At 34.7% G+C, this 24799-nt stretch overlaps 1 pseudogene; it reads left to right on the top strand.

Moving 5' to 3' along the window:
- The first annotated feature begins 555 nt into the window (after positions 1-555).
- Positions 556-1367, top strand: LOC124991329 (proteasome assembly chaperone 2-like; annotated as a pseudogene).
- The last annotated feature ends 23432 nt before the right edge of the window (positions 1368-24799 follow it).

The following is a 24799-nucleotide window of genomic DNA, read 5'->3' on the forward strand; positions in this document are numbered from 1 at the left end:
GGGAGAACACACTGAACTTGCTATTTTTATAATAGTCCAGAAAGCAATAAGCAGGTTACAGAACACTTTACAAATCAGTACAGATTCAAAATGGAACATACACATTATATTTTCCCTTGGCATTATTTCAACTCTTTATCTGTGCTGATATTTAATGGTTACAAACATAATAATAACATATTCTTTCAAGAGCAAAAAATGGTGAAGTAGATCTTTTATTCCATTAAAAATTCTTCCTTGGAGTCAAGTTTAAGCCTTATGCAAATCATCATTCTACCCTGTTTATTAACAAAGCAGCTTCTTTCCACTGCCTGGGAAGCCACATTTCTAGGAGGTCAGTATTCCAAAGCCAGAAGTCATCTCCAAATCCTGCCAGGGTCTTGCTCTCAGTCTCTTGTTGATTGTGGTATCTTTTAATACTAAACCCAGGGCACTTCTCAGTGAGAGGGTCCAATTAAAAATAACTCAAGACTCCAAGGATTTGCGAGGCCCCGGCGCCTTGCTTATGTCTGCACCTTCCCAGAGGCCCTGGTTCTTTCCCAGCCCACCGTGATCATGTTTGTTCCCTGTGGTGCCTGGGTGCCTGACCTGATGGGCTCCACCCTCCTGATGCCAGCAAGTATCCACCAGTTTGCAGTAGATCTGATCATTTCTATATTGAACGTGTGTAAAACTGGCTAATTCTATACTGATCGCCTGGTGCCAATGGTTAGAAAAATCAATATACAACTGTAGAAGACAGTTCAACAGAGCTCAGTAAAAATGGGTTGAAGTATATTCATTGCCTTCAAGGAAGCTTGTGGCTCTTCAGTTAAGATCCATTTTTATCAAGTATAAATCCAAGCCATTCTGTGAAAAGCTGTTCTCCTGGGTGCAAAGCAATGGCTGTGCCAAAGTTGTCGTTCTTTCATGCAGTCATTCCCCTACCAGAGCAGTGATCTCTAGCTGCTGCATAGTACTCCCTTCTGTTACCTTCTGTGCAAAAAAAAAAAAAAAAAAAAAAAAAAAAAAAAAAATCCATGCAGGCCTCAAATGGATGATTCTGAGTTTTGTGTCCCTGTTCCAGGAGGAGGGATCAAAAAACACAATATGGTGAAAGCTATTCTAAAGAGATCCAAATGGCAGTTCTGCTGAAATTTGTTTCAGAGGGGGACAGTATCCAAGATGCATTAGGTCTTGTCAAATATCTTAATGAATGGCTTCAAATAATCAAACCACGTTTACAGAGTGATGACCCTACAACATCTACCTTGCTGTGGAAAATTCCAAGTTCTTAGAGGTTACTCTTTGACAATGATCTTCCCCCTGCACTATTTTTTGTTTTATACCTTATTTATACACTTATTGTCAGCACAACTGTTATTTAACAACTGTTAAATAATCTATATAAAACTGTGACTTTGCAAGAATGGAATAGGAAAAGGATGAGCAAAAGATCTTTGGCTGTACTTTCCATCATATGTAGCAAATGTCAATTTCATACAGTAAAATTTTATTTCCTGAGGGAAAAAAAAATAACTCAAATAGGGAAGTGCTTAGAGGGAGTGTTTAGGGAAGAGAAGAAGTATTTTACCCTTTTTTCAGATCACCCAAACCTTTGGTGAGTCAAGGCATCTCACTTCACTGGCTCTAATTTTCATTGAAACCCTGCATCATTAATGATGCTTAGTACTCCCTGCTTCACTCCATTAATGGATGCTTAATGATGTAATAGGAAGAATGATTAATATATTAATATATAAAGACCTGAAGTGAAAAGTTTATGTACATGTTTCTCAAAGTAGATTATTTATTATATCCAATCATTTGTCATCTCAGCATTAATTTCTTCTCACTTATTTAACTCAATGAACATTTATTAATCATGGAGTAGGTGGAAGACACTCTGCAGACATGTGATCCCTGATCTCTTCACTTACAATCTTGAGAACAAAGGTTGATGTGCATAATGTTAATTATAACACAAGATAGAATAGAGTACTGCATAATTTATAAAATGGTTTCACATATTTGTCTAGTTCAAGTTTCACAAAATCATGTTAAAGAGAGAATACAGAAACCTATTCGTTTCCCTTGATTCCTTCTTTTTTCTATAGGAGGTTGGAGACCAACTCTGTCTTTGCTTCCTATTTTCCTTGATATGCCTGGGACATACTAGTCACTCGGAATATTCACTGAATAATTGAATGAATGAATGTGTAAATTAATCAATTAATACATAAAATCCATTAAAATGATTGGTCTTATAAGGAGATAGAAGTGATGAGAGATACGGGAATCTCCAGGTTTTTGATTTAGATTAACTAGCAAGATGTTAGTTGCAGAATTTGGAGATGTTACACAACTTTGGAAATATGGAATGAGTGGAGAAACACTTCTGTTGAGACATTTAGGCTGAGATAATTAGTAGAGAAAAGTGTGGATCTCAGTAGAACACATGATGTAGAAATAGAATAGGGAGACATCACTTGAAGTCAGGGATGTGAATAAATGTATGAAGCACAGTTAAGTCGTTTGGGAATGAAGTTTTAAAGACTGGACATTACAAGGAAAAAGAAAAGGGTTTCTGATGGAATCCCACTGCAGGTTTGATTTTATAGACAAAGGGTACTAGAGGACTCTTTAAGAGATTTGTATCAGACTTTTTTCTTGCAGTTTTCAATAGAAACATGATGAAAATCATCAATAAGTACAAAGTTAAGAGAAGAACAGAAAATAGCCATTAGAATAGGATTAATAATTAACAAAAAAGATTTGCTCAGAGAATATATAACTTATCTGTTTACTTTGTGTCTGGAATGTTCCTTAGAGAAGGACCATCAAGTAGAGTCTTGAGAAAGAGAAAGAGGGAAAGCCATGCAGGGGCCAGGAGGAGTGAACAATACTAAATAGGATGGCTGCTACTCTGAGTCAGTCACAGTGGGAACTTGGACACACACTGACCTAGTCCTCATAAGCATCTCAAGAGTTAGAATTATGATCCCTGTTTCCAGACTGTGAGAGATCCATGATTTAATAAGGGAGTATCAAGCCTATACCACCCAGAATTCCCAGCTTCCTCCATTACTCCTTGAATAAATACTTTGAAGAGTCAAGATTTGTTACAATAATTTAGGAGATAAATGATGAGAGGCACAGTCAATGAAGATTTTTTAGATGGCAATATCATATATCAATTTCAATGGGGTATAGGCAAGAAATATATTTCAGGTGAATTTGTCAAGTCAGTCACTGTTTATGGCTAGATCTGATTGCTTTGTGGAATGTTCTGATTTATTGTTGCCCTGACATATCATTATTAAATATTTTGAATATTTCCAATAAGAACCTAGAATATCACATAAGGTACTGAGTTTGGGGAATTTCATCTTGATAAATGCAGACAAGAGCTATATTGTATCTAAGGAATAAAGGGAAAATAAAATTTTGTCTAAGTCTCTATAAAGAAAATCAGATGACAGAATTAATGGCAAAATAAAATCCAGAATGATAGAATTAATCAGATTTTTATGCAAGAAAGACAAGAGACTGAATTTATTGCATTTTTAGCATGATAGTGGATTGTTTTTATTTTGCAATTGAGGTAAGGAGTTCAAATCAGATCCTCCACTTCACTATGTGTGAAATTAGTATAAAAATACTATACTTGTTATGAAAATTATGAACATAAAAAATACATTGATGGACTTGATATATTGTAGACATTCACTACACTATGCATTATATTATTATTAATAAACAGTACAATATTTGAAAGAAATTTTGGCATGGGAATATAAACTTTTTATAGGAAAATAAATGTCAAATATTCTTATTTTTTGTAAACCAAGAGGAACTGGAAATTAGAATAAAGAGTCATGTAAATATTCCAGGTTCTTTTCTATTTTGGTATAGGAATACTATAATTTGGACCTCCTCTGAAAAGAACTGCTGCGTCTTACTGGAGCACTTATTTAAGAAAGTTGTATGCTCCATGAGATTGTATTCTTACACTCTCAAGAGTGGCTCCCAGTTAAATTCATTAGTCAAATTTTAGCTACTGTTCCCAAATTAAGGAACTAGACATAATACACTCTTTTTGGTCCTCTGAGGACTTGCCTGAATCTGTATTTCTACTATGGATTTTTAGTCATTTTTTGCTCTTAATCAATTGAAATATTCCTTTGTTTTTGCATTTGTATCTTTTATTTTACCATTTTTCTTCCTGCAATACTTATTTTCTTTATATTTGATTCATTGTACACAAATGGGGTACAACTTTCATTTCTCTGCTTGTACATGAAGTACAGTCACACCATTTGTTTAATCATACATGTACATAGGGTAATGATGTTTGTCTCATGTCATTATCTTTCCTTCCCGCTGCTACCTCACCAGCCCTCATTTCCCTCTACAAAATTCATCCTTCCTCCATTCTTCCCTTATCCCCTCCCCACTTGATATGTATCATCATCCACTTATAAGAGAAATCATTCTGCTTTTGTTTTTTGGAATTGGCTTATTTCACTTCGCATGATATTCTCCAATTCCATTCATTTATCTGCAAATGCCACAATTTTATTCTTCTTTATGACTGAATAAAATTCCATTCTGTATATATGTCACAGTTTCTTTATCCATTCATCTGTTGAGGGACATCTAGGTTGGTTCCACAATCTAGCTATTGTGAATTGAGTTGCTATGAACATTAATTTGACTGCATCACTGTAGTATGCTGATTTTAAATCCTTTGAGTCTAGGCCAAGGAATGGTATAGCTGGATCAAATGGTGGTTCCATTCCAAGTGTTCTAAGGAATCTCCATACTGCTTTCCAGAGTGGCCACACCAATTTGCAACCCCACCAGCAATGTATGAGTGTACCCTTTTCCCCATATCCTCACCAACACTGTATAAATCCAATGCAATCCCAATTAAAATCCCAATGACATACCTCACAGAAACAGAGAAAGCAATCATGAAATTCATCTGGAAGAATAAGAGACCCAGAATAGCCAAAGCAATCCTTAGCAGGAAGAGTGAAGCAGGAGGTATCCCAATACTAGACCTTCAACTATACTACAGAGCAATAATAACAAAAATGGCATAGTATTGGCACCAAAATAGGTAGACCAATGGTACAGAAGAGAGGACACAGAGACAAACCCACATAAATACAGCTATCTTATACTAGACAAAGGTGCCAAAAAACGTTCACTGGAGAAAAGATAGCCTCTTCAACAAATGATGCTGGGAAAACTGGAAATCCATATGCAGTAAAATGAAATTAAGCCCCTATCTCTCACCCTGCACAAAATTCAATTAGTAATGGATCAAGGACCTAGGAAATAGACCTGAGACCCTGCACCAAACAGAAGAAAAAGTAGACACAAATCTTCATCATGTGGGTTTAGGACCAGGCTTCCTTAACAAGATTCCCAAAGCACAAGAAATAAAAACAGTAATCAATAAATGGGATAGATTCAAACTAAAAAGCTTTTTCTTAGCAAAGTAAACCAATCAACAATTTGAAGAGACAGCCCACAGAATGGGAGAATGCCACACGCACTTCAGATAAAGCACTAATATCCAGAATTTATTAAAAAAATCAAAAAACTTTACACCAAGAATACAAATAACCCAATCAATAAATGGACTAAGGAACTGAGCTGACACTTCACAAAGAAGATCTACAATCAACAGATATATGAAAAAATGTTCAACATCTGTAGTAATAAGAGAAATGCAAATCAAAATTACCTTGCTATTTCATCTCACCCCAATTAGATTGGCTATTATCAAGATTACCTTATCATTTTTAGTCTTTCTCCTTTGCTCAATTTGTTGCCATTCCCCAATGTAACATTCTCACATTCTGCAGTTATCTTTATTTCCCCATATCCAAAAGCCATGATCCATAAAGAATCCCCACAAGAGGAAGTGACCCTCTCTAATTATTCCAATGTCTTACCTTTACACCTCTTATGGTATTTGTCACACTCCTCATCAGATTTTCCTCAAGCATTCTTAGCTTCTTAAGACTGTTAGCACCACAAGAATAATTATACCTGATTCACTTTTTTCTTCCCACAATGCCTGGCATAGTAGCTGTATTCCACATAGTAAACATAATAATGGAAGAAACAATTTATTTTGTTTTCATTATGTATACTGTTTCCATTGCCATTTTAAGTTTATTTTTAGGACTTTGAGGTAGCTGGTTTTCCTCAGAATATGCAATAGATTGTCAGTTAATTATCTGATAATAACCAGGACAAGTCTATGATGATGTTTAAAATTTTAGATTTTAAATAGCTGTTGTTCTAGAATTAAATTAGCTGATGTTCTTAGAATATTTGTATTGTCTGGGCTGCAATTCATTTAAAACTGCTTCAGAATAACAGTGTGCCAGATGAATATGATTTAGTTTAGTCTAAATCCAAGGAGAAGAGGTTTTTAGCATCTAAATTTCCCTAATTGGGAACCAATTCTCTGGGGGTGGCTCAGAAATACTATAAATATCATTATTAAAATTGCTATCAGAACTATAGTAACAATATCAGAATAATAGAAGATAGGATGCTAGAAATAATTCAAATTGTGTACCTAAGTGAAAAACTCTATGAAGTAGAGAAGCTTTATTTTCAGATTAGGAAATGAGATGAGCTGTAATGTTTTCTTAATATATAAAAGTTGATTTTCTAAGCACATCTGAAAATTTTAAAAAATACTTATTTTCTGAAAAAAAAAAAGCTACAAGTAGTTTAGGGCCCTTTCTTAGAAGGCAAGAATCAATTTTGACTAGGTTGAATCCAGTGATATAGGAATTTAAGTGAAATTACTCATCTAAAAAGCTGTACATTAAGTGGTTACCAGATACTGAGGAGAATGGGGAAAAAATTCATCAACTGTATCAAGTCATAGTTATAAGAAATGAGTTTTGTTGGTCTATTGCATAGTAGGATGATTATAGATAAGGAAGATATATGTATATTTCAAAATAGCTAAAAGTAATGCGTAAGGAGGTGAATATGCTTGATTTGAGCATTACACAGTAAATATATGTGTTGTATGAATCATCATGGGGTACCCCATGTTTATGTTCAATTCTTATGTGTCAATTGGGAAAATTAAATTAAAAGCAGCAATACATCAAAAAGAAATGCACCAACTTCCAAAGAAGCTGGAGAGTCAGGATCAGGGGAGTTGGTGGGCATTCTGAGGTTTGACTGAGGCAGGCAGCTGGGTGGCATGGTCTCTGGTGTCCATCTGCAGCTGGGGGTGGGTGGGGGGTGGGTGGGTATCTTTTAGGTCACCTACTGCATGTTGCTCATGCTGAATGCAATTTACTTGGGTGATTCATTGGAGGGGCAGCTCCCTTCCTGAGACACCTACAGGAGACCAGAGGCACTTTGATAGGTACTGCACTTGCATGGACATACTGAGGACTGGGAAGGTTGAGTGGTGGATGACCGTGAACCATAGACTTTTGTTTGTTTTTAATTTTTTTTTATATCTTCTTTTTTTCTCACACTATTTTCCTTTTATTTAGCTATTCCCTGGAGTCTCTTTCTCCCTTTTCTCATGGTAAAAACCAACTTCTTTTAACTTAGCTCTCACTCTTACTTTGATCAGGTACCTCTATTTACTCACTTACATCCTACACCCCTCCCCATCCTCTTCATCCACCACCAGAAATACTGTAGATAATAATCAAAGTCATCCTGTTTATTACAATAATGTTAAAGTCTTCATAGGTACTATCTGGTTCAGGGCTGCATTTTCTCTGTATTGGGTACTACTAATATTGATCTCCCCTTCAAAGGAGAGGTACTGGAAACTTGAAAGGTCAAAATAAGCCTGCAGGAGGGAAACTTCAGTACCTCACATCTTCACTGCTAGATGGGTATATATAGAAACAATATGAAAAAAACAGGTGAAGAAAGTGTCCCTAACAAACCAAGATACTATTGTGATAGAATCCAATGACAGCATGACAGAAGAAATGACAGAAAAAGAGTTTAGAATCTGCATACTGAAAATGATTTCATGCAGCAAAAGATGAGTTAAGAGAGCAAATGCAGGCAATGCATGATCACTCCAATAAAGAGATAAAAGAGCAAATGCTGGAAGCAAAAAGATAGAGATTCTGAAAAAAAAAAGAAATACCTGAAATGAAAGAAACAATAAACCAAATTAAAAAGTCAATAGAAAGCATCATCACCAAGATAATAGATTTTGTGGAAGACAGAATCTCAGACAATGAAGACAAAATATTTAATCTTAAAAATAAAGTTGGCCAAACTGAGAGGATGGTAAGAAATCATGAACAGAACCTCCAAGAATAATGGGATATCATGAAAAGACCAAATTTAAGAATTATTGGTATTGAGGAAGGCACAGAAATACAAATCAAAGGAATGAATAAACTGTTTAATGAAATAATATCAGAAAATTTCCCAAATCTAAAAAATGAAATGAAAAATCAAATACAAGAGGCTTACAGAATACCAAATGCACAAAAATACAACAGATCCACATCAAGGTACATTATAATGAAAGGCCTAACATACAAAATAAAGATAGGATTTTGAAGGCTGTGAGAGAAAAGCATAAGATTACATATAGGAGGAAACCAATTTGGATATTAGCAGCTTTCTCAGCCCAGACTCTAAAAGCTAGAAGGGTCTGCAACAATATATTTCAAGCTTTGAAAGAACATGACTGCCAACCAATAATACTACACCCAGAAAAACTAACTTTCAGATTTGATGATGAAATAAAAATTTTCCACAATAAACAAAAGTTAAAAGAATTTACAAATAGAAAGCCTGCACTACAGAACATTCTCAACAAAATACTTCATGAGGAGGAAGTGAAAAACAATAATACAAGTCAGCAAAGGGAGAAACTACCCTAAAGGAAAACCCAATCACAGGAGAAACCAAGTCAAGTTAAAAACCAAAAATAAGCCAAAATGACCAGGAATATCGGATCACAATAATAACCCTAAATGTTAATGCCCTAAGCTCATTAATTGGAAGATATAGACTGGAAGATTGAATTAAAAAGAAAGACCCAATAATATGCTGCCTTCAAGAGATTCATCTCATAGAAAAAAAATCCACAAACTAAAGGCGAAAGGATGGGAAAAACATACCATGCACATGAACTCAGTAAAAAAGCAGGGGTCTCCATCCTCATACCAGATAAAATTGACTTTGAACCTAAGTTAGACAGAAGGGATAAAGAAGAACATTTCATACTGCTTAAGGGAAACATAAACCAGCAAGACATAATGATTTTAAATACTTATGCCCCAAACAATGGAGCATCTATGTACATCAAACAAACCCTTCTCAAATTTAAGAATCAAATAAACCAAAATACAGTAATAGTGGGTGACTTTAACACACTGCTCTCACCACTGGATAAATCCTCCAAACAAAAACTGAACAAAGAAATTATAGAACTAAATAATACATACAATGATACAGACATAATAGACATATACAGAGTATTTCATCCATCATTGAGAAAATATACTTTCTTCTCATCAGCTCATGAATCCTTCTCCAAAATAGACCATATACTATGCCAAAAATAAGCCATTAGTAAATACAAAAAAATACAGATACTACCTTGTATTCTATCAGACCATAATGGAATACAATTAGAAATCAATGATAAAATAAAAAAAAAATTACTCCTATACCTGGAGGCTAAATAATATGGTATTGAATGATGGAATGATAACAGAAGACATCAGGAAAGAAATAAAAAAAATTCTTAGAGGTAAAAGAGAACAACACAACATATCAAAATCTCTGGGACATTCTGAAAGCAGTACTAAGAGGAAAGTTCATTGTATTGAGTTCAAACATTAAAAAAAAAAAAAAGTCAACAACCAAATGACCTAACATTACATCTCAAAGTCCTAGAAAAAGAATAGATCAATACCAAATATAGTAGAAGATAGGAAATAATTAAAATTAGAGCTGAAATCAATGAAAATGAAATGAGAAACAATTCAAAAAATTGACAAAACAAAAAGTTGGTTCTTTGGAAAAGTAAACAAAATTGATAAACCCTTAGCTACACTAATGAAGAGAAGGAGAGATAAAACTCAAATTACTAGAATTTGTGATGAATAAGGAAATATCATGACAAATACCACTAAAATACATAACATCATTAGAAGTTACATTGAAAATATGTACTCCAACAAAATAGAAAATATCAAAGACGTTGAAAATTTTTAGAAACATATGATCCTCCCAAATTGAATCATGAAGACAAACACAATTTAAACAAATCAATTTTAAGCAATGAAATCGAAGAAGCCATCAAAAGCCTACAAACCAAGAAAAGACCAGGACTGAGTAGATTCTCAGCTGAATTCTACAAGGCCTTTAAAGAAGAACCAATACCAATAGTCCTCAAAGTATTCCAGGAAATAGAAAGGGGGGAACCCTTCCAAACTCATTCTATGAAGCTAGTATTACTCTGATACCAAAACCAGGCAAAGATGCATCAAGTAAAGAAAATTTAGACCAATATCCCTGATGAACACAGATGCAAAAATCCTTAACAAAATTCTGGCAAACCACATACATAAACATATTTAAAAGATAGTACACCCTGATAAAGTGGGGTTCATTCCAGGGAAATAAGGTTGGTTCAACATCTGGAAATCAATAAATGTTGTTCACCACATCAATAGATTTAAAGTTAAGAATCATATGATTATTTCAATAGATGCTGAGAAATCATTTGATAAAATACAGTACCCCTTCATTCTTAAAACACATGGAAAAATAGGGATAGTCGGAACATATCTCAACATTTTAAAGGCTATCTATGCTAAACCCATGGCCGACATCATTCTAAATGGAGAAAAACTGAAAGTATTCCCTCTAAAAAATGGAACAAGACAGGGATGCCTTCTTTCACCACTTCTATTCAACATCGTTCTTGAAACACTAGCCAGAGCAATTAAACAGACCAAGAAATTAAAGGAATACAAATAGGAAAAGAAGCACTCAAGCTGTCACTATTTGCCAATGACATGATCCTATATTTAAAGGATCCAAAAAACTCAACTAGAAAACTTCAACATATGAAATGAATTCAGGAAAGCAGCATGATATAAACTCAACACTCATAAATCTAATGCATTTCTATTCATAAGTGATGAATCCTCTGAAAGAGAAATTAGGAAAATCACTCCATTCACAATACCTTCAAAACAAAATAAAATACTTGGGAACCAATCTAACAAAAGAGGTGAAAGACCTCTACAATGAAAACTACAGAACATTAAAGAAAGAAATTGAAGAAAACCTTCGAAGATGGAAAGATCTCCCATATTCTTGGATAGGCAGAATTAAAATTGTCAAAATGGCCATTCTACCAAAGGTGCTGTAAAGATTCAATGCAATTCCAATTAAAATCCCAGTGGCATTCCTCATAGAAATAGAGAAAGCAATCATGAACTTCATCTGGAAGAACAAGAGACCTTGAATAGCCAAAGCAACCCTTAGCAGGAAAAGTGAAGCAGGAGGTATTACAATACCAGACCTTAAACTATACTACAGAGCAATAGTAACAAAAACTGCATGGTATTGGCACCAAAATAGACAGGCAGACCAATGGTACAGAATAGAAGGCACAGAGGCAAACCCACATAAATACAGTCACCTCATACTAGACAAAGGAGGCAACAACATACAATGGAGAAAAAATAGCCTGTTCAACAAATGGTGCTTGCAAAACTGTAAATCCATATGCAGTAAAATGAAATTAAACCTCTATCTCTCACCCTGCAAAAAACTTAACTCAAAATGGATAAAGGACTTAGGAATTAAACCAGAGACTCTGCACCAAATAGAAGACAAAGTAGGCCCAAATCTTCATCATGTTGGCTTAGGATCTGACTTCCTTAACAAACCTCCCAAAGCACAAGAAATAAAAGCAAGAATCAAGAATGGGATGGACTCAAACTAAAAAGCTTTTCTTAGCAAAGGATACAATCAACAATGTGAAGAGAGAGCCAATAGAGTGGAAGAAAATCTTTTCCACACACACTTCAGATAGAGCACTTATCTCCAAAATTTATAAAGAACTTACAAAACTTTACACCAAAAATACAAAGAACCCAATCAATAAATGGATCAAGGAACTGGACAGACACTTTACAGAAGAAGATATACAGGCAATAAATAAATATGAAAAAGTGTTCAACATCTCTAGTAAGTAGAGAAATGCAAATGAAAACAACTCTAAGATTTCATTTTACTCCAATTAGAATGGCTTTTATCAAGGACACAAACAATAATAGATGTTGGTGTGGATGTAGGGAAAAAGGCACACTTTTACATTTCTGGTGGAGTTGCAAATTGGTGCAGCCACTCTGGAAAGCAGTGTGGAGATTCTCAGAAAACGTGGAAAGGGCCCACCTTTTGACCCAATTATCACACTCCTCAGTTTATACCCAAAGGACTTAAAATTAGCATACTACAGTAACACAGCCACATCAATGTTTATAGCAGCTCAATTCACATAGCTAGATTGTGGCACTGACCTAGATGCCCTTCAATAGTTGAATGGATAAAGAAACTGTGGTATATATAAACAATGGAATATTATTCAGTCATAAAGAAGAACAATATTATGGCATTTGCAAATAAATGAATGGAATTGGAGAATATCATGCTAAGTGAAATAAGCCAATCCCAAAAACCCAAAGGCCGAATTGAATGTTTTCCCTTATAAGTGGATGATGATGTATGATAGGGATTAGGGTTGGGGGGTAAGAGTAGAATGGAGGAACTTTAGTTTATGTAGAGGGAAGTGAAAGGGGGAAGGAATGGGGGTATGAAAGATGGTGGAATGAGACAGAGATCATTACTCTATGTACATGTAAGCTTACAGGAATGGTATGAATCTACATCGTGCACAAACATAGAAACAAAATGATATACCCCATTTGTGTACAATGAATCAAAATGCAGTCTGTAAAAAATACAAAAATAAAGTGGAAAAATTAATCATACCACAAAAAATAAAAATGCCCAGAAACAATCAAAATGGTCCACAAGCAAATCACCTACTAAACATAAAGATAGACAAAATCCATTCAACAACAACAATCACAACATCCGTAATTCATCCTCTGATTAGAAAAACATAAGTCCTAAACAGGAAAAAATATCATCTGACAGAATGAATCCAGACATGACAGATGATAGAATCAAACAGAAACTTTAAAACAACTATTGTGAATATGCCCACAGATTCAAAGAAAGATATGAAAATGTGGAAGTGAAGAATGGAAAATACAAAAAACAGGTGAACTCTATCTTAGAGCTAAAAAAAATGCATTATCTGAAATGAAAAGTACTCTAGATGAGTTTAACAACAACAAAAAAAAACATTATAAAAGGAGGAAATTATAAGTTATGAGAACAGAAACTTCCCAATGTGAAGCCCAAGGACAGAAAGGCTAAGAAGAAATTAATTATCTCAATGGCCTGTGGGACAAGCCTTCTCCCTTATGCATAATTGTAATCAAGCATTCTCCTTTATGCATAATTGTAATCCTAAAATGAGAAAGCAGAAAAATATTTGAAGAAAAATGTCCACAAAGTCCCCCCAATTGGTGAAAATTATAAATCTACAAGAGTACGAAAGCACCAAAAACAACAAAAATATCCTACAACAAACAAAATTACCTAAACCAAAACAAACAAAAAAATAAAGAAAACTAAAGCACATAATAATCAAATTGCTAAACACCAGTGACAGGATAAATATTACAGGAAAAAAATGCAAACTTTTTTCCAATTTGAACACAGCATTGTTTATATTTTATAATGTGTACCAAACTGTTTTTAATCCTGAAGATCAATGATACTGTGATACAAGTTGAAGTTGAGAAACCATGATCCTTCAGCCTCTGCCTCTTACCCCATCCTTTACTCTCCTATTAAGAAATCTAAGGAACTGGACAAATACTTTACGGAAGAAGATATATAGGCAATTAACAAATATATGAAAAAGTGTTCAACATCTCTAGTAATTATAGAAAAGCAAATTAAAACCATCCTAAGATTTCATCTTACTCGAAGTAGAATGGCTTTTATCAAGAACACAAACAATAAAAGATGTTGGCATGGATGTGGGGAAAAAGGCACACTTTTACATTGCTGGTGGAGTTGAAAATTGGTGCAGCCACTCTGGAAAGCAGTATGGAGATTCCTCAGAACACTTGGAATGGACCCACCTTTTGAACCAGTTATCCCACTCCTTGGTTTATACACAAAGGATTTAAAATCAGCATACCACAATAATGCAGCCACATCAATATTTATAGCAGCTCAGTTCACAATAGCTAGATTGTGGAACCAACCTAGATGCTCTTCAATAGATGAAAGGATAAAGAAACTGTGGTACATATAAACAACCTACCAAACAAATGTTCTTTAAAGACAGACAAAATCCATTCAACAACAACAATCACAACACCCAAATTTCTATGATTAGGAAAACATAAGTCCTAAATATTATTCAGTTATAAAGAAGAATAATATTATGGCATTTGCAGGTAAATGGATGGAATTGGATAATATCATGCTAAGTGAAATAAGCCAGTCCCAACAAACCAAAGACCGAAAGTTTTCTCTGATAAGTGGATGATGGCACATAATGGGCGTGGGGGTTGTGGGGTAAGAGAAGAATGGAGGATCTTTGGATTACATAGAGGTATATGAGATAGGGGAGGAGGTGGGGTATGAAAGATGGTAGACTGAGACAGATATCATTACCTTATGCACATGTAGGTAGATTACATGAATGGTGTGAATCTATATCATGTACAACTATAGAAATGAAAAGTTGTCCTACATTTGTGTATAATAAATCAAAATTCAGTCTGTAAAAATGAAAAAAAGAAAAAGAATTATACCATTAATAAGAGACAAGACAAAGGACAAATTGCCATGCATGACTGTGTGTTACATAGAAAGTTTTAAATTAATATTGTAAATAAACATGACTGCTTTGTTAAAAAAAAAAGAAATCTATAGATATTCAGCCTTTATGGATAAGCAAGAGAGATCCACATGGAGGGAATGGTTCCCAATTGTTAAAGGGAAGCAAGCAGAAAATAATCATAACTGTTACAAACTGTAATTTATCTCCCTTACTCTTCAGTAAATTTCATGGTAAATATTCTAAAGACATCCAGATAAAGCAATTACATTTTCAGGATTTTATAACAATGTCAAAAGTTTTCTTCTTTATACATTTAATGCATATGCTTAAGTGACAAAATCATTAGAACGATTTCCTCTTTCTTCAACTCCAAGCAACATGGTTATACTCAGGAAGGTGGCAACTGCTTGGGGACAATTATGTAGTTGCTCTCCAACCTATTATTCAATGGCTGACAGATTTTCTTCATAGTAGTCAAATTCTAATACTAGCTAGGAAACTCCAAGACAGGGGAACAATCAATCATTCCTGTGCAGCTGAGAAAGAAGACAGTACAGAGTCCAAGTAGCAAAAATCACAGGAAGCAGCAGTCCAGGAAGGGGATGAGGATATGCCAGGTCCAAGAAGTTTTCTAGCAGCAAGGAAAGAGGCAAGGATCATACCAGACAGAGACAGCATAACTAAGAATGTAACATAAGTGATAACACTGTGGGTTTCTTCAAACAATAAATTGGTAATAATTTGTAAGTTCAAGAAAGTTTTGTCTAGGAAGATTATTAACTGGGGAAACTAGGTACTTATTGGAATGTTGGTGTCATTGCCCAGAACCATTTTGGAATGCTTTTCAAATGACCTTAGAGACTTTGTTATGCTCATCTAGCTTTTTTCAATGAAGCAAATTTTCATCCATCAATGGAATGTTTGTCAAAGTGCGTGTTTCACTGAGCACTCAGCGGAGGAACCCAGCAAGTCAAATCATGATCTCATTGAACCTCATAAAGGAACATTAGCTTCACTTTTTAGCTCAGTGTCTCTCATTGTCCCACCTTAGTGTGGAACTAGCTGATATCCTTATATTGATTTTTTTTACGTTTAGTAAGCTAGAAGCATGCAAAGCTCCCAATCAAGAGCCAGGCCTTCCAGGACACCAATAAGGAGCCTGAGGAGGAAACCAGGTCACTGCCCTGCAAACCACAAACCCTCATACCTGACAGATTTATTTGAAGGAAATCTAACTTAAATAAACAGGAAGAGTCCATGGAATAAAGAATACCTTCAGGTTTCTAATCAGCCAAACACAGAGCCCTGGTGAGAGGGAGTTGGGTGGGATTGGCCATTCCATTTGCTGGTTTCAGACATAGCCTTTGCCTTAAACCATGTAGACTTATCCAATGGAGAGCTTAAGAAATGTTTGCAGTTCTCAGTGCATGGAAGAGAAAGGAAGGAAGGAAGGAAGGAAGGAAGGAAGGAAGGAAGGAAGGAAGGAAGGAAGGAAGGAAGGAAAGAAAGGAAAATAAAGAAAGAAAGAGAAAGAAAGAGGATGGAGGGAGGAAGGGCGGGAGAGAGGGAGGAAGAAAGAGCATCATACCTCATTAATGATTTCAGAATCTTCTAAAATACCTGGATGAATCTGAATTCTTTAAGTTAAGTCTAAGTGTGTCCTTTTGTGTGTGTTTGTGTGTGTGTGTGTGTGTTTGTGTGCATGTATGTGTGTTTGTGGAGTTTTTATATTCAATAAACTGCTACATTAAAACATGATTTGGTAAATAAATAGTATGCTATAGGACTATGTCCAATGACTTTGCAGAATTATGCAAATATGGACTGTATTAGTCAGGTTTCCATCTGTAACAAAATACCTGAGATGATTAGCTTAATAAGGACAAAGATTTATTTTTGTTCACAGTTTTAGAGGTTTCAGTCATGACTGCTTGGCCCTGTAGCTTTGGACCTGTGTTGGCACATTACATCATTATAGGAGTGCATGGCAGAAGAAGCCTATTCGCCTCAGGGCCACTAAAGAGTGAAAAAGTAAGCCAGGAAGGTGTCAGGGTTCCCATATCCTCTTCAAGGGCAAGTCCCCAGGATTTAACTTCCTTTATTAGGTCTCATCTTCTAAAGATTCTTCCACCTCCCAGTAGCACCAACCTGGGGACCAAACTTCAACACAAGGGCCTTTGGGGGACATTTCAGATTGTAAGTATAGCCTGGATCACAGTTATATATGACCTTTAAGGAAAGAGATGAAGCTTTTTGTCTTACTCGTCAGTTACATTAGACCTTTCTATATTAAAATCACTGAATATTGTGACCAATATTTTAATGGGAATATATAGGTTATAGTTTTTTGAAAACTCTGAATGCCTTGAAAAAATACAAAATACAATGTCTATTAAAAAATGAAGCACCATTTAAAAAGTTATATGTTATAGTAAGTCAATTTAAACCTCTGTTTGCACATTATTATAATAGAAATATTATTCCCTGGGAGAATTTAATGTGCCCTCCTATGAAGTGGGGCATGTTTAGTTGAGCATTATTGTCTTCCTTCAAAAAAGCAATAGTTGCTTTTCTTTACACAAAATTAAAATAGTTCAATTAGAATGTATTTTATCAAGCAGACTATTACTGCTGTCCTTCAAAATTCTGATACTTCCCCATAGGGAGTAATTTTTTCCCACTGATTGAGAACTCTGTCAGACAGAGCGTAGGAGGGAAACTGGAAAATGTACTCATTTATATGTGTTCTATTTTTTCCAGGTAAGTGTTAGTAGTAAACATCAATCAAGAAAAATTTTCCTGTGTTATTCAGCTAGAATTTTCCATGCCTACTTTAAACAATTTCATAAGATGATTATTTAATTTTCTTTTCATTTTTTAAAAAACTTTTAGTGGCTGAATCTACCTCCTCCTGCTGAATTTAAAGTACTGGCAGCAGAACAGTGACTGTACACAACCTTATTTGGCTTGGTATGGTTTGTTTCTTATGTGAGAAGATAGTGGTGTATATTTAGAGAGCACGATTTCCAAAATGTACTCTTTCAGCAGTGTTGTCCCAGATGGCTGTTAAATCTTGAGTGTCCAAGTTCAGCACCAGTTCCCTTTTGGCATAAATAATGATGTGAAATTTAATGACATCCAGGTGTGGAGATGGTTGCTATCCTCTTGAGAGCTGGAAATCTGCTTGGCAAATCTGAAAATTAGTTTCTGTGTTCTACATCTTTGCTTTCCCTCTTTTATATTCAGCATGATAGTGCTGCTGCTCTAGGAAACTTTGCTAACATCTATTTTAAGAAGAGTTGGTGAATGGTATACACAGAATGGATAAGATAAATTAAAATCTTTTAATAGAATATCAGCCAGATCTCAGACAGAAGGTTTGATGAATACTCCAATATCCCTAACTTAGATACTTGGGCAAAAGTCTCATACCATGAACTTGGAGACCATAGAATCACAAGTGCTTCCTCAAAATCTGACTAACTTAGCTGCACTTTGGGCATATTAATGAGAATTTTAGTTTTAAATTCAGTCTTTGACATTCTAGTTATTTTGCACTGATTATTTTCAATTTTCTCTACAAACACTTTATAATAAGTTTTTGTAGCAGCTGTCAATTAAGGCAGCAATTTCTTCTAAGTTACTTTATGTTTGTTTTGTGGACTTAAGAATTAAATTATATATTGGGATAGGAAGAGTCAAAGTAAGGCATAAAGTCTTTCTTTAGATAAAAAATTATCCACAATCCCTCCTCCAAGAAACAAATAACAAAACAAAAACCAAAAAGAGAGAAACATAACCCACAAATGAAAGTATTATTGCTGTGCATGAGGTTTGTGATGATTAATCTGTGTGTCAACTTGACTGGGTTAAGGAATGTTCAGATAAATGATATGCATTATTTCCTGGTATATCTGTTAGGGTATTTCTGGAGATAAGTATCAGTAGACTGAATAAAGAAGATCTGTCCTCACAAATGTGAGTGACCATTTTCCATTTTCTTGAGGGTCTGAATAGAACCAAAAGATGGAGTACAGGCAAAGTATCTCTCTCTTCTTAAGCAGGGAGTATTATTCTCCCAGGAAGATATTAGAACTTATTGTTCTCATACATAGTCCTGGTTTTCAGGCCTTCAGACTTTGACTGAATTACGCTGCTGGTTTTCCTGATTCTCCATTTATAGACTTCATACCAGAATTTCTCAGCCTCATAATCACATGAGCTGATTACCAGACTACATCTCCATCTCTATCTCCTATTGTTTCGTTTTTTTTTTTTTTTTTTTTTTTTTTTTTTTTTTTTTTTAAGAGACGCTGATTAACACAAGACTTCATTTCAGAAAACTTGCTTCTAAATAATGGCAGTGGCTAATGTCATGGAGTTGGTTTGCATTTGATAGGGGACAGGCAAAGAACAGGGAATAAGAGCTTCCAAGCTTCTAACTGGGATTTCAGTGTCCCTAATATGTTAGTAGTGATGTTCTTGTTTTCTCTGATGGCGTAGTAAATGTTTGGAAATCATCACATGACTTTCAGGGGGCAGGAATTCTGGGTAGATTCTCTGAAAAAAACCACTTTGCATTCTTTCTTGTTTCTGATAATCTAAATGGGAAATCTTTAAGGGCAAGAAAGGAGAATAATGACTTCTTTCATTTAGAAGGGAATGGGTTTCAGGCCTTGTTCCTTCAGATACTTCATAGCCCTAAAACATGAGACTATCATCCACCTGCCTGATTGGTCTATACCATTGTGTGTAAGTGATTTATGACTTTGTTCTCTTTGCCAGTCGGTAAAGAATGCTCTCTGATGTACCCCATTTGTGTACGATGAATCAAAATGCAGTTGTAAAAATTAAAAAAATTAAAAAAGAATGCTCTCTATTGGAGATGCATTTCATTCCACCAATTTGGAGGCACAATGTTATTGTGACATTTATTTTTTGAGAATAGGAAGGGTTTAAAATTTGTCTTAAAATAAAACACCAAGTTTGTATATTTTGCTCACTGAAGTTTTTAAGATGATGCATTTCCCACCTGATATCAGGATTTTCACCACATTCAAATGATTTCTCTATTATGTCATCAGTAACACCGAAATAAACCACAACTCTGAACCAAGAGGAAATGCCTTTTTCTCTTCTAAGGCCAATGCATCCTCAGCTCTTTTTGTGCTATGATATCTGACTTGGATGACCTAGAATTACTCTTTCTCAGGCATTTGGAAGAATGATAACATTGTGAAAATTTTGAACAGACCACCAAGGGGCTGAGTAGTTTCAACATTACAGCCTTGGCCCAGGTGCTCTCATTCTTGGAAAAAAAAAAGTACTGCCAGAATATTGTTTTTGTCAGTGGGTTCATTAAGATTGCAGTGCTATTGATTTCTTAACAGCTGCAAAGTGTTACAAACCTGGGAGGTTAAACATTGCATATGTGCACGTGTGTTCAATATGTTGGGAAAATAAAGACACTAAGCTTTTTGTATAGTATAATATCAAAAACATTTGCAAGTCATATATTTGATAAAGTACTGTATCCAAAAATATGAAAGAACTCTTATAGTTATACAATAAGAAAACAAACAACACAATAAGTAAATTGACAAAAGATGTAAATGGACAACTCACCAAAGAAGACAGACAGATGACAAATAAGTACATGAAAACATGCTCAACATCACTTGCCTGTAGGAAAGTAAGTTAAAACAACGATGACCTGTCTGAGACCAAGAGAAGTGACGGATGTTCTCTGAAAGCTGCCAGGTGCTAGACCAGAGAAGAGCCAGTATTTCATTTGCAATATGAAGGCTAGAAAAGAATGATTCCCCAGCTCAAAGAAGTCAGTAAGAGTTTCTCTTCTACTGAAGGAAAGGTTAGAAGAATTTTATTTCTAGTTAACCCTTCAACTCATTGGATAAGGTCACTCACATTAAGAAGGCTTTATTCTGCTTTACTCAGTCTACTGATTGAAATGTTAACACCCTCTGAAAATACTCTCATAGGCACACCCAGTTTAATTTTGACCAAATATTTGGGCACCCCATGACCTATTCAAGTTGACATTAATTTAATTATCACAGCTGTCAAGTCACAATGAAGCTTAAATCCATATTCTAAGTGAAATGTCAGTTTAAAAAGGCTATGTTTGATATGATTTCAATTTAGGACATTTTTTAAAAAGGTAAAACCACACAGATAATAGAAAGAACAGTGAGAGCCAGGGTTCTACAGGAGGGGTAAGGGTTTTAAACAACAAACAAGGAGGGTGGGTGAAAGAATTTGGGATCATACTGTGGTATTTGATACATGTTATTTTGAATCTTTCAAAACTCATACAATTGACAGCACCAAAAGTATACCTTGATGTACACAATTTTGAAAACAAGAATCATTTAGAAGTTCAGGGAATTTCAGGACAGAAGAGAGATTGTGATAGAAGTCTTAGCATCTCACTGAGAATTAATCTAACATATACTGACTTAAGTAACTTTGATATAAGTGAGAATTCTGACTATATTTAGTTGATAAAGTTGTTTCCCATGAGAAATACATGTTAACAAATGAGAAACAATTCAAAAATATCCAGTTCCCAAATATTATAATCTCCCTTCCACCTGTATTTTTCCCAGTGAATCTTCTAATTCACTGGATGACCTATTTATTATGTTTATACTTCATTACTTCTATTAGAATGTATCTTTGTTGGATCAGGCAACTTGAACCAAGATCATGGTAGATTTTTCATAATTTTTGTTAAATAATTTTTTAATCTAGTTGAACATACCTTATTAAAGATCAACCTAATGGCCACTGCAGATACCATAGGAAAAAAGTGTCTAATGTGAAGACATCAGAGCCAGCCCATCCAGGGTTGAGTCCACACATACCTGCTTTATACTCTTGAGAAAATTTCTTAAATTTAGCCTGGAAAACTGCCATGGTATTGGTTGAAAAGTAGATTAAAAATATTCCCTAAGCTGTCCCTTTATCCTTAAATTTCTTCTGGAAATAGGAATGGAAGGTTTTCTGTCTTCCATTAATTTTAGTGCTATTAAAGCCAACAATGAGTCAGGGGGAAAATAGCTCTATCATGGACTTAACAAGATACATCTCTAGAGAAATAAAGTCTATTTTATTTACAAAAAAAGTATGTGAACAGCCTGTAGTTTTAAGGGTGAAGGAAATAATGTCTTATATTTACCTACATCTGAGTTTAGTTATAGCAATAAATCTGCAAATGTTGGGTAATGAATAGACCAGTCAGCAAAGCAATTTGTTGAATACACTTCCAAATTGAGATTTCTGGTTTTCTGATTTAGCATACATAGTGGATACAAACAGTATTGTGGAAATAATAGGTTGGTCTCTAAATTGGGCTCAGCTGGTTGTGATTATCATAGATTAAAATAAAGAGAATCATATACTCAATTCTAATGAGTAAAGTATTAGTAGAAAATTATTGACTCTTTACTAATACTAAATACCAAAGATGAATGCTGAAGATCTTATCTAATGTATTTAAACTAACTATTTCTCTTAATCTTAAAAAATAAACCTGAGAAGGAAACCACAACTATTTCAAAACAGTAGAAAAACTTGTCTAAATATTTTCTAAACATTGAATACACTGAATCATATGAAGCACTGAGTAGTCAGAATTGCTAAATTGAAAAAAGAAAAAAAAAGAGAAATATCTATTTCCAAGACTTGAATGGCACAATAACCACAACCAAAGCATATGGTAAAAAAAATAAGCCTATGAACAATGACCTGAAAATAGACTCAGTGAATTCAACTGAAATGATACAAAGAGAATTTCAGCAATAAATATTAATTCATTTAGATTTGTTTTTTTGCCAAGGTGGGTCATGCACAGTAACAAAGTGGTCTTTACATCATCCTATCATCACCCATTTGTCTTTTTTTTTTTTTTTTTTCCAGTTTTCCAAGACCCTGGCTTTCTCTGACCAGCCAAATCTCAGGGGTTGTTTAGTATAAGATAATTCTGAACAAACGGATGATAGATGATGAGTGAACTAAAGCAATGAAAGTGAGGATAGAAAGAGATTTGAAATCGATTTAAGAAGTCAAACTGACAGGACTTGGTGATTAATTGGTTGATTGGGGTGGTTTGGAAAGCAGAGAAAGACTATAGAGTGACTCTTGTAGCCTTGTTTTGTGTACTGTATCAGTAAGGAATTGCCTTCTATGACTAGAAAGAGGGATCACATTTAATAGTAGTTGATTGCTCTTTGATGATCCAAATGTGAGGATTAGTATTTTAGGCCTAGGTATTAGCAATACAGTGCCAAAGAAATCCAGCCTCCTTTAGTGACTCTGTTCCACTATCTTTTTTTCTTCTTCTTCAGAATTTCCATTGTCCAAAATGGCTACTGCAGCTCAACTGTTATTTCCATTTATCAGGCAGTGAGCAAGAAGCAAAAAGGTCCATACTTTTTCTATTTTTTTTTTCTTTTACTTTTCTCTTCCTCTTCTGCCTACTCGCATTGTTTCTCCTCTTCCTTCTCCTCAATGCTGGAGAACAAACACAGAACTTCACATATGCTAGGCAAGTACTCCTCCACTGAGCTACTTACCCAATCCTCTCTTGTTTTATAAGGTCCATCAAATTTCCACATAACAACTTCTGTATCACACAAGAGGCAAGGGTGACTGGAAAGTATCGTATTTATCAGAATATGTTGCCACTAAAAATATAATAGCTGTTGAGTTACTAAATAAGAAAGGAGACTATTAGGTTTATAACACATCATTTACTAGTAGTATCTTGTGGGCTGTGGTTGTAGCTCAGTGGTAAAGTACATAAGAATGAGGCCCTGGTTGATCTCTGGCATCTCAGGAAAATAAAAATTACATGTATCTTGCAACCAAAAAGAAAATGCATACTGATGGACTATTATTTGCAATCTAGAAGGAGAGAGGAATAAACCTGTTTACTTTTGGATATGTTATATGTGATGTAATGCTGGTCCTAAGGAGTATACATACAATTAACATTGGTTAGGTATACAAATGTCCAATGAACAATTCAACTCTTAGTATGAGAGGAAAAATACAGATAAGTGTGCTCATTTGGAAACCATCTGATGGTCTGAAAATAAAGTCACACCTTAGTGCTCTCATTGGTAGTATTAAAACTGAAGACAACATGAATCGTGAGATCATATGTGGTGCAAATCACATTCATACAAATTTCTATACCTCCCAGGAATAGAGGACTTGAGGTGTCATAATATTGAGAATATTATCAAACACAAGCCAGGCTGAAATCAATACCTACTGCTTAGTACAGTATTATTGCCATCCTTTAGGGTACAACAGGATGCCTCCAACTCATTTTTTAAGAAAGTTCTGTAGTTCCTCTAGATTATAAGGAATAGATAGTCTTTTTACATTACATTTTGTGTAAGTAAATATTTTTGGTACCTACTATCAAGTTGAAGGCATGGGCTGGAAAAAAGTCAAAAAGGATCTATTATTCAATAAATATGACTCAACTTATGTTCTTTCAAGTTTGGCATGGTAGTGAGAATAAGTAGCTTGCTCCCATGACACCCACAATGTAGTGAGACATGTCTCCAGCTGAAGGCATGTAACAGCGAAGCAGAGTAAGGTCTTTTGTGTGTATGGAAATTCCCATGATTGTTTTGGTTATTCTATTTTGTCCAGAGTCAAAATTCTTTATTTCTAAGTTATATATCAGAGATATTTAATAGTTATATGTTATGAGTGACTAAGCATATAATTATAGAGATGATTTTTTAAATAAGAAAACAAGAGTAAACAAATTGTTTTAGTTAAGTGTGTTCT

The sequence above is a fragment of the Sciurus carolinensis genome, chromosome 8 (genome assembly GCF_902686445.1).
Source record: "Sciurus carolinensis chromosome 8, mSciCar1.2, whole genome shotgun sequence".
NCBI lineage: Eukaryota > Metazoa > Chordata > Mammalia > Rodentia > Sciuridae > Sciurus > Sciurus carolinensis.